Consider the following 14,405-nt stretch of genomic DNA (forward strand, 5'->3'; position numbering starts at 1 on the left):
TTGTCGTAGAAATTTACGCAATTTATCTAAATAAAATATTTAGTTTTAATTTAAAAGGTGGGCAATTTAAACAAGGGACTCTAGTGTTTGCTATAAATGACAAAGTGTTTTTTTTTTTCTTAATTTTAATGAAACCAAACCCCATTGAGGACACCAGAAATTATTTAATGACAAATATTCTGGACGGACAGTGTGCAAATATCCAAATTTAAGAGTTCACATATAAAAGAGATCGTAAGAGATATAATCTACAGCGAAAGAGCGTCTCCATGTTGGTGTTAAACAAAATTTCTTAAATAAATTTATGCGATTTTTGTTGTTACGCATTCAATGGATTTAATATAATAATAAAAACACCGCAAATTGTAAATTATTGAAAAACAGCATTGTAACTGTAAGTGCAATAGAAATTTAAAAAAAAAATCTACCATAAAATCAAAGAAACCAGAGGGAAAAACAAAAAGAAATGTGAAAAAAGAAAAAAAAAACAAATATGTTTGTGAGTGTTAATTTATGTACGAATGAATGTGCTTTGTAAGTGGAAAAATAATGCCAATATACGAGGGCAGCAGGAAAAAAGTTTTAAATATTCTTTGGGTGTAACTCAAACGTCAAACGATTATGACTTCAAAATGCGGATTTTTTTAAATTTTTTGCTTTCACTTTGAAGCATTTGTGCAATATAAATTTATTCAAAGTATTGGCCATTAACATTAACTTTTTCCCATCTTTCTGACAACATGTGGATTCCAACCCAAATAAGTGCTCAAATTTTTAGGCCAAGAACGAATCAAGATAATATCGAATACTCTGTTTCAAAGAGAAGAGTCTCCCAGAGAGAGCATTCTACATCGATCCAAACAAGTAGTAGACAGACGGGGCATGGTCTGGACTATAAAGAGGGTGAGACAAAACTTCCTAACCACTTCCCAGCAGGTATTCCAATCTGTGGTCTAGCGTTGTCATGATGGATTATTACGGTTTCATATCTGGCCGCATATTCTGGTCGTTTTTCTGCCTATATTCCCTTCAAACAAATCAGTTGCGTTCGGCACAGGTTCCCTGTGATGATCTGGTCAGATTTCAGCAGCCCATAACAGATAGGACCGTTGAACGAGTTCTAAGGACTATTGCGATACCGATTATAGGCGCTGTAAGGTCCACTTCTTCTAAAGCACTTCATACTATTTTAAACTGGTTACCAGTTGATTTGATGGTCATACAAATGAGTCTTAACTGATGGCTTGGATAATCGTGGTCTAGCAAGGACCTTGGGCACTCTAAGATACTGAATTATTATGGGTACATCCATAGCAATGTCGACTATACCGTTTTTTACATACAATTCCTTATTATAATTCCGAACAGGGATATATGGCTGCGTGGACTCTACCCCCCTGACGACTTCATAAAAGGCTCTAAAAGGGGTAATAGCGTCGCTGAAGATTTCTTTATTGAGAATTAAGGGACAAAAGCCTACTTCAGGCAACCTAACTTCTGCATTGCTCATCAGGCGGAAATTACTGCCATAAAACGTACATCCAATAGACTGAGGTATTATCGAATATCTGGAGATATTTTTATATTTACTGATAGCAAGGCTGCCGTTTGCGGAATAGCGGGTTACTTCACGAAATCTAGGTTAACCGAATGTCGGGTATTCTTAATTGAGATAGAGAGACTTTCAAGGGTCCCTGGACACGATGGAAATCAGGGTACATGTATAGCAGATGAATTGGCCAAAAGGTGTGGAATAATGGCTGAGGAGGATATTGATCCCTTTTCAGGTATTTCCCTTGGGAAATGTAAGATGGCTGTACAGCAGAGAATAATCTGAATCCACTTGTGTTATCGCGAGGTCGACCTGACCCGCATACGATTACGGCAGGACTGGATGATAGGGTCGCGATTAAGTTTGCAGATACCACCATATCCGACCCTAAACGGTGCGCGCGAGCTTTTTGCCGACAATTCATTGAGCACCCCGAGAGAGACAAGGCGAAAAGAAGTATTGTCCGCAAACTACACGATCTTCCAGTCTCGGACACACCACAACTTTACACGCCAACTGAAGTTGCAGAAGCCATCAACACAGCTAAGCCTTCAAAGGCAATAGGACCTGATGGGATATCCATGCTGATGCTAAAACACCTAGGCGAGCGGGGAGTCGAGTACCTGACAATGGTTTTTAATCTGTCAGTGAGGAGCTTAACAATACCCGATGTCTGGAAAATGGGTCGAGTGATCCCATTGCTAAAACCTGGGAAAATCGCGAGTGAGGGACAATCGTACAGGCCGATTTCCCTCCTGTCACCTGTAGCGAAGACACTCGAAGCTCTTCTCCTCCCCCAGCTGACCCGTCAACTACCAGCTGCTCGTCACCAGCATGGATTCCGTAAAATGCACAGTACCACCACAGCATTATCCGCCATAGTCACTCAGATCTCACAGGGCTTAAACCAGCAGAGGCCTTGTGAACGAACTATCCTAGTGGCACTTGACCTGTCGAAAGCCTTCGACACTGTCAGTCACGCCACACTCTTCCAGGACATCCTGCAGTCCACAATGCCCAACAACACGAAGAGATGGATAGTGAACTATCTGAGTGGCAGGCAGTCGTTCGTGGAGTTTAGAGACAAATGCTCAAAACCCCGTAGAGTTAAACAAGGAGTCCCTCAGGGCGGGGTCCTGTCGCCACTCCTGTTTAACTTCTACCTCTCTAAACTCCCAGTGCCCCCACAGGGCGTAGAGATAATCTCGTATGCGGACGACTGTACTATATTGGCAACAGGTCACAACGTTGATGAGCTTTGCGGTATGGTAAATGGTTATCTCAATGAAATCCACAATTTCTTCACTGCACGTAACCTGCAGTTATCACCAACGAAGTCATCAGCAACACTCTTCACCACCTGGACGAAGGAGGTAAAACTGAATTTAGGCATCATGGTCGACGGCGTACAAATTCCGACAGTGAACCACCCGAAAATCTTGGGTGTCACTTTTGATAGCCTTTTTACCTCCTCAGCACACGCCACTGCAATCACGCATAAACTGCGAAATAGGAACAAGGTCCTCAAAGCACTAGCCGGCAGTACTTGGGGTATGGACAAAGAAACCTTGCTTGCTACCTACAAAACGATTGGCCGGTCAGTGGTCAACTATGCTGCTCCAGTGTGGTCACCTTCGTTGAGTGATACCCAGTGGAGAAATATTCAAAGCTGTCAAAACGCAGCCTTAAGGACCGTCACAGGCTGCCTTCAAATAACCTCCGAACACCACCTTCACGAGGAAACCAAGGTTCTACCGGTCAAGGAACACAACGTCATGTTGACGCAACAGTTCCTTCTGGGATGTCATCGGAGGAGTCATCCAAACTTCAACATCACACAGTTGGAATCTCCCCCGAGGCATGTCAGACAGGACCTTCGGAAATACGAGGAGAACATACAGAGGTATGTGCAGGATCCATTTGATCGCCGCTCGTATATGACAGCTTTGAACGACATTCACAGAGACGCCATCAATTCCGCGGTAGCAGGATACCGTATGAATGTCGTACTTGGAGGTCGCCCACCACCGATAGCAGACGCCGAGAAGGTTCTGCCGCGTGGAACAAGAGTCGTTCTGGCACAACTTAGATCAGGATGGAGCAACAGGCTTAATGCCTTTTGGTCTCGCATAGACCGTGCCGTCCTTAACTTATGCCCAGCATGTGGTCAGGGTCCTCATGACACCCTCCACATATTTAACTGTTCAGCCAACCCTACTTCACTCAGTCCAATGGATTTATGGACTCATCCTGTTGAAGTAGCTCAATTTCTTGGACTTGAACAACATGCAGAACCACCAGAACATCCAGATTGATTATTGTAAATTGTTCATGCTGCTACAACAACAACAACAACGGCAGGACTTATGTAATTCCGTCGTGAGCAATTAATGCTAATTGTTTCCTTTATTAAAGGACACCGCTTAATTGGAACTCTTGCTACACAGAGAAAACAGATTCGTACTAGCAACCGAATTTGTTGCCAATCGAATGGTTCTATCATAGTGACCGAATTTTACAGTTATGGCTACAATATTTTGGAAGGGGTAACTAAAGTTTTGTTGCTTCAACTGAAATTCTTCTATATCAACTGACTTTCTGTGGTTAGAACTGACAAATTCTATGTGTGCAACCGAATCATTCGATTGGCAACAAATTCAGTTGCTATCACGAATCTCTTTTCTGTGTAGAAGATTGGTCCTACGGTTTAACGATTATTGTAGAACCTATCAAACCGAAGAAGAGGAGAATGTGTCCCATCTATTCTGCCTGGCTCTGACAAACTTGAGGAAACGTATCTTGGAACTCCTTTCCTCTTGTGTTTAGTTGAGTTATCAAGATTGAATCTAAGACGCATCCACTCCTTTATCAGAGAATTTGGTTGGTTCACCTTGGAAACAACGGAAGAAGTATAAATATCAAGCTGTTTATTTCTTGGATATCACGTTGGGATCAGTTTTGAATGAACGCAAGTGTGCTGTTTGATGAGTGGATGCTCATGGAAAGTAAACTAATGCACCCATCAAATACAGCGAATTACCTTAGCGCCATGAATATTTGGTTTTGGTGTCGATTCTGCTGGTTGGTCGGGCTTTACATACGATCTCTTATGTTTCGGGTTGTCGTGATGGATTAATTTTCAATCGCAAGTTATGATGCGTTGCAAAAATGATTTCCTTTTATAGCGTTCAAGCAGCATTTCGGACATACAAAGTCGTCTTTCAAGGTCTCTTTTCTTTAATTCGTATGTTACTCAATTTCTTTGCTTTTGGATAAATCCTGCTGTTTGAAAACGTTTTGAAATTGCTGCTTGAGTAGCTCCCAATGATTTTGCAAGCTCTTGTTAAGTTTTTTACAACAATCTTTATGGAGTAATGCCTCTAATTTTTGGTATTCAAACTTTTTTTGGCTGGCCTGGGCGATCTTTGTCTTCTGGACCGCACAAACCATATATCGCACATTGAAACCGATGAAACGCATTCACATAAGCTTCGGTAAGCAATTGATGTGCTTCAGCTGCACTTTTTTTAAATTAAAAAAGTAAAGCAAAAGTTACCGCATATGACGCTTTGTTGGTACAAAATACATTTTCTATTGGGTTCAACTCACGCCATCTTGTTGATCAATTGAATCGTTTATTTCAAAAACCACTCAATCAACAAATTATTGATTTTTAGTAAATCATAGAACACTATCTAGAAACCTAAAAATTACAAAATTGATATTAAAGTTACTCATGAAACTTTTCTTTTTATTATTTTAAATATTTTTAGGTAAACAAAATTTATTTTTTTTCCAAAGTTGATTTTTTAATTTTGTGGAAAATTTTTTTTATCGAATTTTAATTTTTTTTTAAATTTACATTTATTGAGACCTATAACATTTATGGAAAAAAATAGATTAGGGCCTAATATTACATAGTATAAGAAGACACTTGACTTCTTTCTGCACTAAACACAGATTTCTCGGGGTAGAATTTAATTTTGTTTGCATTAAACGAAGCATTTACCTTTATAAAACAGTAATCGCCCAATAACTCAATTTTGAATTTTTTGTTGCTTGACTGGTTTTTGCAATAAACAATTCAATAGATATCCATATCCTCAAATCGTTTATGCCATAGCTCTGTCCATATGTCGTTTACATGAAACAAATAACGTGTTATAATAATTTCCTACAAACTGTATCTAGATTTAGACAAAACTTTTCAGATGGCCCTATATCACTTACATACATTTGTATAGTTTAATGTGTGTATAATTGTCTGTCTCAACAGCAGCAACTAACTACAACAGTAACAGAAAAAGAAACAAATATAAGTAGCAAAAATACTATACCCAGAGTTCAGTCAACTATAGCCAACTGCAATGAAATTTTCTTTAGTTTTCAAGCTGGCAAAAGATATATTATAGTAAAATATGACGGCAGAGATTTTGTGGTTTTACTAGTTTTTAACATAAACTGTTAAACATTACTAAACTTAAAACAGAAAATCTTTCAATGAAAGTGAAAATTAAAGAAAAAATATTAAAACATTAATAAAAAAACAAAAATAATTTAAATTTTTTAAAAATAATTATGAAAATTTTTAGATAAACATTTAATATCAAAGTAATTTTGTAAAATCAACTAAATAGTTTTATGTTAAACCGGGGAGCTTTAACATAATGTTAAACTAAAAGAGACTTTACAACAGCCAGAGAGCTAGTGGGGGGATTTAAATGGGAGAGTCTGTTAAATGAAAAGAGTCGGGCAATTTTAGCTTTAACTGTTTTAATAGTAAGTGAGAGCTAGTCAAACTACAGCAACGCAAGTTACGAGATCGTTCTTTCTAGACAAAAACAAACACTCTATTTGAACATTAATATATACAAACATCCCTACTAATATATGTATAATTCTTCATATATAAATAAATTTTATATACAAAAAAACTGAAAAGAAAATAAAATTTTATAAACATTCATACTACATGCGTTAAGTGAGAGTAAATGTGAATGGGAATGTGTGTCTCAGTTTGCCTGTCTGTATGATAATTATCATGGGGCCAACTGTAACAGTGGTAGTGCGGTGAAATCAAATTTAATCAAAAAAAAAAAAACAAAATAAAAAAATTTTTACAAAAAAAAACAAAACAAATACCGACAGCTAAAACCCACAACAACAACATCAATAAATAATAAAAAATACTAAAAAAACAGAACCAAGAAAATTGAAAAATAAAATAAAAATGATAATAATGTTTTTTTAATTTATTTAATATAATTTCTTATTTTGTTGTGTTTAATCTATTCTAGTAAAATTGTTGTTTAATATCGAGCCAACAACAAAACAAAAACAACAAGTGTGTGATCGTTAATTTTATTTATTTTCACAAACAAACTGAGCAGCACAAAACAAGTTCAGAGAAGATTTTGACAAAACAAATAAAAAAAAAATTACTCTCAAGAAAACACAAAAACCACAACAACAATTGTCTTCTGTAATTGTTACGCAAATCATTAACATCTGCAGCAACAATAACAACAACAATCCTTAATAAACAAATTAAATAAATTTTAGCAATTTATGCTAAAAACCCAGTGCAATATTTAACCAAAAAAACAACCATAAGAATTTGTTAAATTGTATCTATTTTTATATATTTTTACAAAAAAGCAAAAAAAAAGGTGAGTAAAAAGAAATTGTGATCTTACTTTGTTTCTGTTTCTGTGATGCTTAAAATAGTGACGTGTTACAGAGAATTTAGAAAAATAAAACAAAAATATTTAATGAATTCATTAGTGGTGACATTAATTGACTTTGGGGGTGTGTCCAACTAAAATATTTATTCAAAATTATTATTTGTTTAGAATATTTATAAAACTGTGTACCCATATTTGTTCAGATTATTTATATTTTAAACCGGTTTGCTGTAAATATAGTTTTAAAATAAATCTCATTTCTGTTGTTATATCATAGAAATATGCGATCATACAATTTGATGTTACAGCCTGAAAATTTTAAATAGCCTAAAGTAATTAGTTATTGGGTGTCAGGATCCGGTTGTAGTTCTAAAATATTTACATGAAACTTCTTTAACACAACTTTCTTACATAAAGCCTAGTACTCTGTTCATATTTGCAAAAAATCATGGTTTTTTCATGCGAAAAATTTTATATGCAGCTTGACAGCTCGCTGTTGCTTTTACCCCATGTCTATACTTGACAAATTTGTATCATGATAAATGTCAAAATGGTTGTCAAGATAAAAAATTATCAGGTATAGTCTCCATTTATTAGTATTATTGCTTCGTTATGACAAAATTGTTAGTGCTTTTGCTAAGACAACTTTGTCCTGACAACAAATGTCATTTATTGTTATGATAAATATTTGTCAAGTATAGACAGGGGATTAATTTCGTGAGAAAGAAGTGCTGCGTATGTTATTTCGTGTGGAAAAATAAGGTTGCCAGATTATTTCACATGTTTTCCACAATAAAAACAGAGTACAACTTTTGCGAAATTATTTCGCATATATTTCATTCCATATATTTTATATGTAGTTTGACAGCATTTCGCACGAAATTTTGAAGAGAGTACCTAGCTTAAGAAGGAAACTGTTAGGGATAGTGTTGTCAAAACTCAGTATAAAAACACACCGATTTATACCGCAAAATTACTTTTATGAAAAGAGTTTTTAAAATATTTAAATTTTATGTTGAAATATGTGCCAAATACACACGCCTGGTTTTGATGCCGTAGGAATGAGTACGAGACATTTTAAATGAAACACAGATTTTTTAATAGACTCCTTTGAGCTCTAACTTTGTCCAATATTTCACCAATTTTTGTATCCCTTTAAAAAAACCAATAAGAGAACTATTTCGGCTGTGCCGAATCTTATTTCCCTTCACCAAATAATACTTCAAAGTACATACAAATATTAAATATTTTTAGGTAAATAAATTTTTTGGACATTTTTTTTTCGAATTGTTATTATAAATATATTTTTTAAATTTTAAAAAAATTTTTATTTTAAATTTAAAAAAAAAAAAATTTTTGGTTTTTTGAATATTTTTTCCGATTTTGACCCACTTATTACGGTTTTATATACGTCGTTACAAAGGTGTTTGAAATAACTATCATTAGATATCCATATTGTCTATATTAATGACTTAATAATCCAATTATAGGTCAAAAATCGAGGTTGTCCTTGTTTTTTCCTCATATCTCAGCCATTTGTGGACCTATTTTGCTGATTTTAAATAGGAAACTTCTCGAAAGCATGTCAGACAGAATTATTGAAGATTTGGATCCCGAAGATATCTGGGTTCTTCAGAAAATTGGTTTCAACAGACAGACGGACATGGATTAATCGACTCCGCTATCTATAAGGATCCAGAATATACATACATATACTTTATAGAGTCGCAAATGAAAAATGTAGAAATTACAAACGGAATGACAAACTTATATATACCCTTCTCACGAAGGTGAAGGGTATAATAAGATTTATCGAGATCATCAAATTAGGTACAGTTAGAGTTGTCAAATATTCCACATATTCTAAAAACCGATTTTCAAATAATTCGAAAAAGCGTAATTTTTAAAAACCGTTTTTCGGTTTTTTCTATCAAAAACCTGTTCGAATAACAGGTTTTTAGCCTTTAGTAAGATGGAGCTACAATGGATCAAAATCGGGAAAAATATTTTTTTTAATTTTTTTTTCATCAAAAAAATATATTTTTGTCATAAATACTTTTTCCCCAAAAAATTTTTTTTAAAATTTAAAAAAAAAATTTGGAAAAACTTATTCAATTTTGTCGAATAATTCGAGACAAAAAAAACCGGTTTGTCGAATAACTCTAAAACCTTCTTTTTGTAAAAACCGGTTTAAAAAATCCGGAAAATTGGAAAAAAACCTATTTTCCGAATAATTCGAAAACCGGTTTGACAACTCTAGGTACAGTAGAATCTCTAAAAAGCTAACTACCATTAAAGTTAATCGCTCGGCTAAGTTAACCGAATTTCAGTGGTTGACATCAGCATTGATGACATTGAAAATTGTCATCAATGATAACGATGATTTCGAAGTGTTCGATAATGATACCGACGGGTCAATGATCGTGCAAGATATTGAACAACCAAAAGTGAGCTAGCTACTCGATAGCTGTTGAAATCATCAATATCTTGATAAATGGTTTGAAAATAATAACAAAGGAAATCAGTTGGCAGACCTTGTCAATATGAGCCATTCGGATAAAAATGTACTTAGAAAAAGTTTTAGATTTTACAAAAACCAAAAAATCAAAAAATATTTTGAGTTACAAAAAAATAAAATGGGCCTATTTTGGGAAAATAGTTTAATTTTGCAAAAAAAAAAAAAGGAAATAATGGATGTCTTGAGTTACAAAATATTTATTTTAATAGATTTCCCACTCGCATCCCACTAAGCGATCAAATAGGTCTTAAAGGAAAAGACCTATGAATGTACGCTTTTTTTTGAGCAAACAATTTTTTTTAAAAAAGGGCCCATTTATGAAAAAGTTAGATTTTGCAACAAAAAAGTCAAAAATTGTAAGTTTGGAGTTAAAAAACATTTATTTTGATAGATATCCAACTTGTATCCCACAAAGCGACCAAATGGGTCTTCAAGGAAAATATCTAAGCTTTCTTTTGAAGAAAAAAGGTCCATTTTGAAAAAAGTCAAAAAAAGTCGGAAAAAATTTTTTTTTTCGAAAGATTGAAGAAATAGCTTTCTAAACTATTTGGGACACAAATATACGTTATTTCACCAAAAATCGTTTTTATACTAAAAATCTGTTTCTCACAAAAAAAACGATTTTCATTAGAAACCTATTTTTACCAAAACGATAAACGTTAATTCTCCTTTTTTTTAGTAAAATTGTTTTATGCTAAATTCATAATTTTTAATTTCATAAATTCACTGATATTTATTGTTGGGGGATAAGCTAGTTCCTATGCGCATTTCACTGGTTGCTTAGGCCAGATCATCAGGAAACCTTTTTCCAAAAGGCTTTAGAAAAACTAAAGATATTATACAAATAAAACTATAATATGTTTGAGAATTACAGACACTCAAGCTTTTGATTTTGGAAAAAAATTTTAAAATTTTTTTTTAATTTTTTTTCTCAAATGATTGATTTTTTGTTTCTGAACTATTTTGGACTCATTTTGCTAAGAACAATAGGTAATAAGATACATGGATGAGAAAAAAATGCCAAATTATGATTCCCTCTAACTCAGACAGTTCCTGACCGATGACTATGTTGAAAAATTGTGTCTGAAGACATCAATTTCAAAAGTTGGTTCACCTGACATGAAATCCCCCATATATTTAGTGACTGGACTTCAAACCAGCCGGTACAAATTAAATCTATGTTTCTTTTTTGTAATGATGATAACTAGGGGGCATTTATTATTGGAAAATATGCGCCTAAAAAATGTTTCAAACAAATCAAAATATGACCTAAAAATTTAAAAAATATGCACTTATATTTTTGTGCAGAAACATAAAATAATTAAGTATGGATTTCGAAATGTCTTAAAAATACACAACACTGTTGCCAGCAGTTAAAATTCTTTAAATTATACTAGGAATTAAACAATTAAAGTTTTAAAACTATTTTTAACATAACTTTTCTTCTAAAAAATGATGGATATTTATATTACTTGTAATATCTTACATGTTTAAAGCCAAGAGCTTCTATATTGTGACTTTCCCTTTAAAATCATCAATATTTTGATCGTGCTGTAAAGTAGCATCCAACCTTAATATTTATCTCGTCAATTGGTTAATTTAAACATCCCATGTAATCTAGCATAAAGACAATTGTCACTTAAGTGTCTCTAATCTATAGTGTAGGGACTTTAAACGTTAATTGTGTAGTGTATTTGTCTCTAAGTTATCAAAAATCACTAGTTTACGACAGTATCGTAGAACTGCTTGGAAATGACTGTCAGGAGCGGTTACTGTGTAGGTGAAGTTACAAAATCTTTCGATAACGAAATCTCTTAAAACAAATATGAATGTTTTCGACACATTTAATGAATTTTTGATACTTAAAAAAACTAAACTTTTTTGAAGAAAAATGTTTTGAAATGATAATTTTCAATTACTGACTTCTAATTTTCAATCGACTAACTAAAAAATCGACTACTTAAAAAAACTAAACTTTTTTGAAGAAAAATGTTTTGAAATGATAATTTTCAATTACTGACTTCTAATTTTCAATCGACTAACTTCTTTCTCGATGTCGAAAGAATTTAGTCGATAAAATTTACTGCTATTTCTATAACAAATTCGACAAAAAAATTTTTGTCGAAACAATGTATTGCCCATTAACGACAAAAAATTATATTTTTATTAAAAATTGGCATAATATGCATATAAATATGCATTTTGAAGTAAAATATAACAAAATATGCATTATCAATAAAATATGCAAAAATATGCACTAACAAATCGATGCCATTTTGCAGCAAAATGTGCGATTCGGATAGATAATTAGTCTACATTGTATTTGGACGTTCGAGAAAAAACATGCATTTGCATATAAATCCGCCCCTAATGATAACTTACTTATTAAAATAAATTTAGGGCTATTATTATTAAGCAATAGAAAAAGGTACCCTTAATTTTCGAAAAATCTACATATGTTTATTTTTATATATTTTTCAATTGGGAAAATCGCTTAGAAAAGTTAATAGTTTGAAAAAGTTTATTTCCCCGTGGGACCTTTCGGTTAACTTTTTCGTAATTGATTGTGAGATGATTGCATCCTTGGAGTCAAATCTCTTTCCGCCAAACCAAGTTTGGAAACAAGAAATAGTCACTCGGGGCAAAATCTCGAGAATAGCAAGAAAAACTAATTTTTTTAACAAACAAATTTATTTTTACTAAAAAAATTAAAAAAAAAAAAGCAAATAAAATTTTTTTTAATTTTTCAAAAACAATTTTGAATATTTTTTTAAAAATATTTAAAATTTGTAATTTAAAGTATAATTTCTGGAGAATAGCGAGAATAACGAATTTTTTTTAACAAAAAAATTTTGAAAAAAATTGGAAAAAATTAAAAAAAAACAAATTAAAAAAATTTTATTTTTTTAAATTTTCGAAAACAATTTTGAATTTTTTTTTTAAAAATTAGTTTATCTAAAAATATTTAAATTTTGTAATTTAAAGTATAATTTGGTGATGGGTATATAAAATTCGGCAGAGCGGAATATAGCTCTCTTATATGTTTTTATGTTCATTTTGTTTTCACCAATATCAGGCGATCTCCAGACTTTCAAAATATTGTGTTAGAATTTTCTTAACCCAGATAAGAAATTAATATGTCAATGATCCAACAAAATGATTCAAATGGACAAATAAAACTTTACAATCAATTAAATATTTTATAACAAATTTAAATTGTATAAAACTTGTTAATAAACTGCTATAAAATGCTATCAGATTTTATGGAATTTTACAAATAAAACAATAAAATAAATAAATATGACAACAAGTTTAATAAAATTGTAAGTAAATATTGCTTATGGAACCACGATTAAGTAAGTACTTGTATACTATCTGTACTATTATTTAGCTTTACAGGTATAAGTAATTTTTCAATTTTACTTTCATTTCAATCCATGTGCGCCTTAAACTTGCTGGCGTATTATCTTTATTTTGTTTTTTTTTTTATTGTTTTCCCCTATGTTGAGTACTAAAAATAACACAATTATATACCAATGGGGTCCATATCGCTTTACGACTTAAATGTCTGATAAATAATGAAATGAACAAAAATATTGTTGTTGTTGACACTTGAAAAATATTGTTCTTATCAAATAATTGGTGTGTTTTTTGTTCATACTTCTTTGGCTGGCTGAGCGATTAAATATAGTTGGTTGGGTGCTATAAAAAAAATGGCTTTATGCATTTAGTTGCGCTGTTCTTATTGCTCCAAAAATAATAATAAAAAACTTAAAATATTTAAAAAAAAAAATAATAATAATTCACTCATATCTTACTATAACAGCCTTGATTGGGACAAAAGAACTTAGTTACCCGAAGAGTGTAGAAAGTTTGCAAAGCTTCTAACTATTATTTCTATTGTAGCCTTCTATAGCAACTGATAATTTGTTTATGATCGATCGATTGCTTTGATAATTTTGAACAAAAAAAACAAACAAAAACATATTTTAGCTAATGTGATAGTTTAATTTTAATGCATTTTTTAAAGAGTGATATTTATTAATTTGTTTTTCTTTGATTATAAAATAGAAACAAGTAAGAGTGCTATAAATTTGCAAGTTCTGACTCGAAAATAGTCTTCAATTTAATTTATTTAGATCGGAATGGTTTCAATTCCGTAGTTATTATTCGATTTTGTTTTAGTATCTTCAGATTCCATTTGAAATTGTCAATTAAAAAAATTGTTTATAATTGTAAACTTCCAAATTTAATTTGGCAATGTTTTTAATATTATGTAAAGAAATTATTTAAAAATAAGTAAGAAGGTATGGTCGGCCAAGACCGACCATATAATACCCTGCACTAAGTAAAAGAGCAAAAACAATTTTCTTTTAAAATTTTAATAATTTATATTTTTGAGTGATTTTCGGAAGTGGGCCTTATATGGGGGCTATGACCAATTATGGACCGATTACCATGAAATTAGGTCGTGTGATTTATGTCTATATGAAAGTTTACTATGTTGAATTTTGTGAGTATACCAACATTTTGAAGCGATTTATGCACGTTGAAGTGATTTTCGGAAGCGGGTCTATATGAGAGCTATGATGAATTATGGACCGATCGTAACAAACTTTGGTGACATGAATTTTTTCGTATATATAAAACA

This window comes from Calliphora vicina, chromosome 2, assembly GCF_958450345.1.
Source record: "Calliphora vicina chromosome 2, idCalVici1.1, whole genome shotgun sequence".
NCBI classification, from domain to species: domain Eukaryota; kingdom Metazoa; phylum Arthropoda; class Insecta; order Diptera; family Calliphoridae; genus Calliphora; species Calliphora vicina.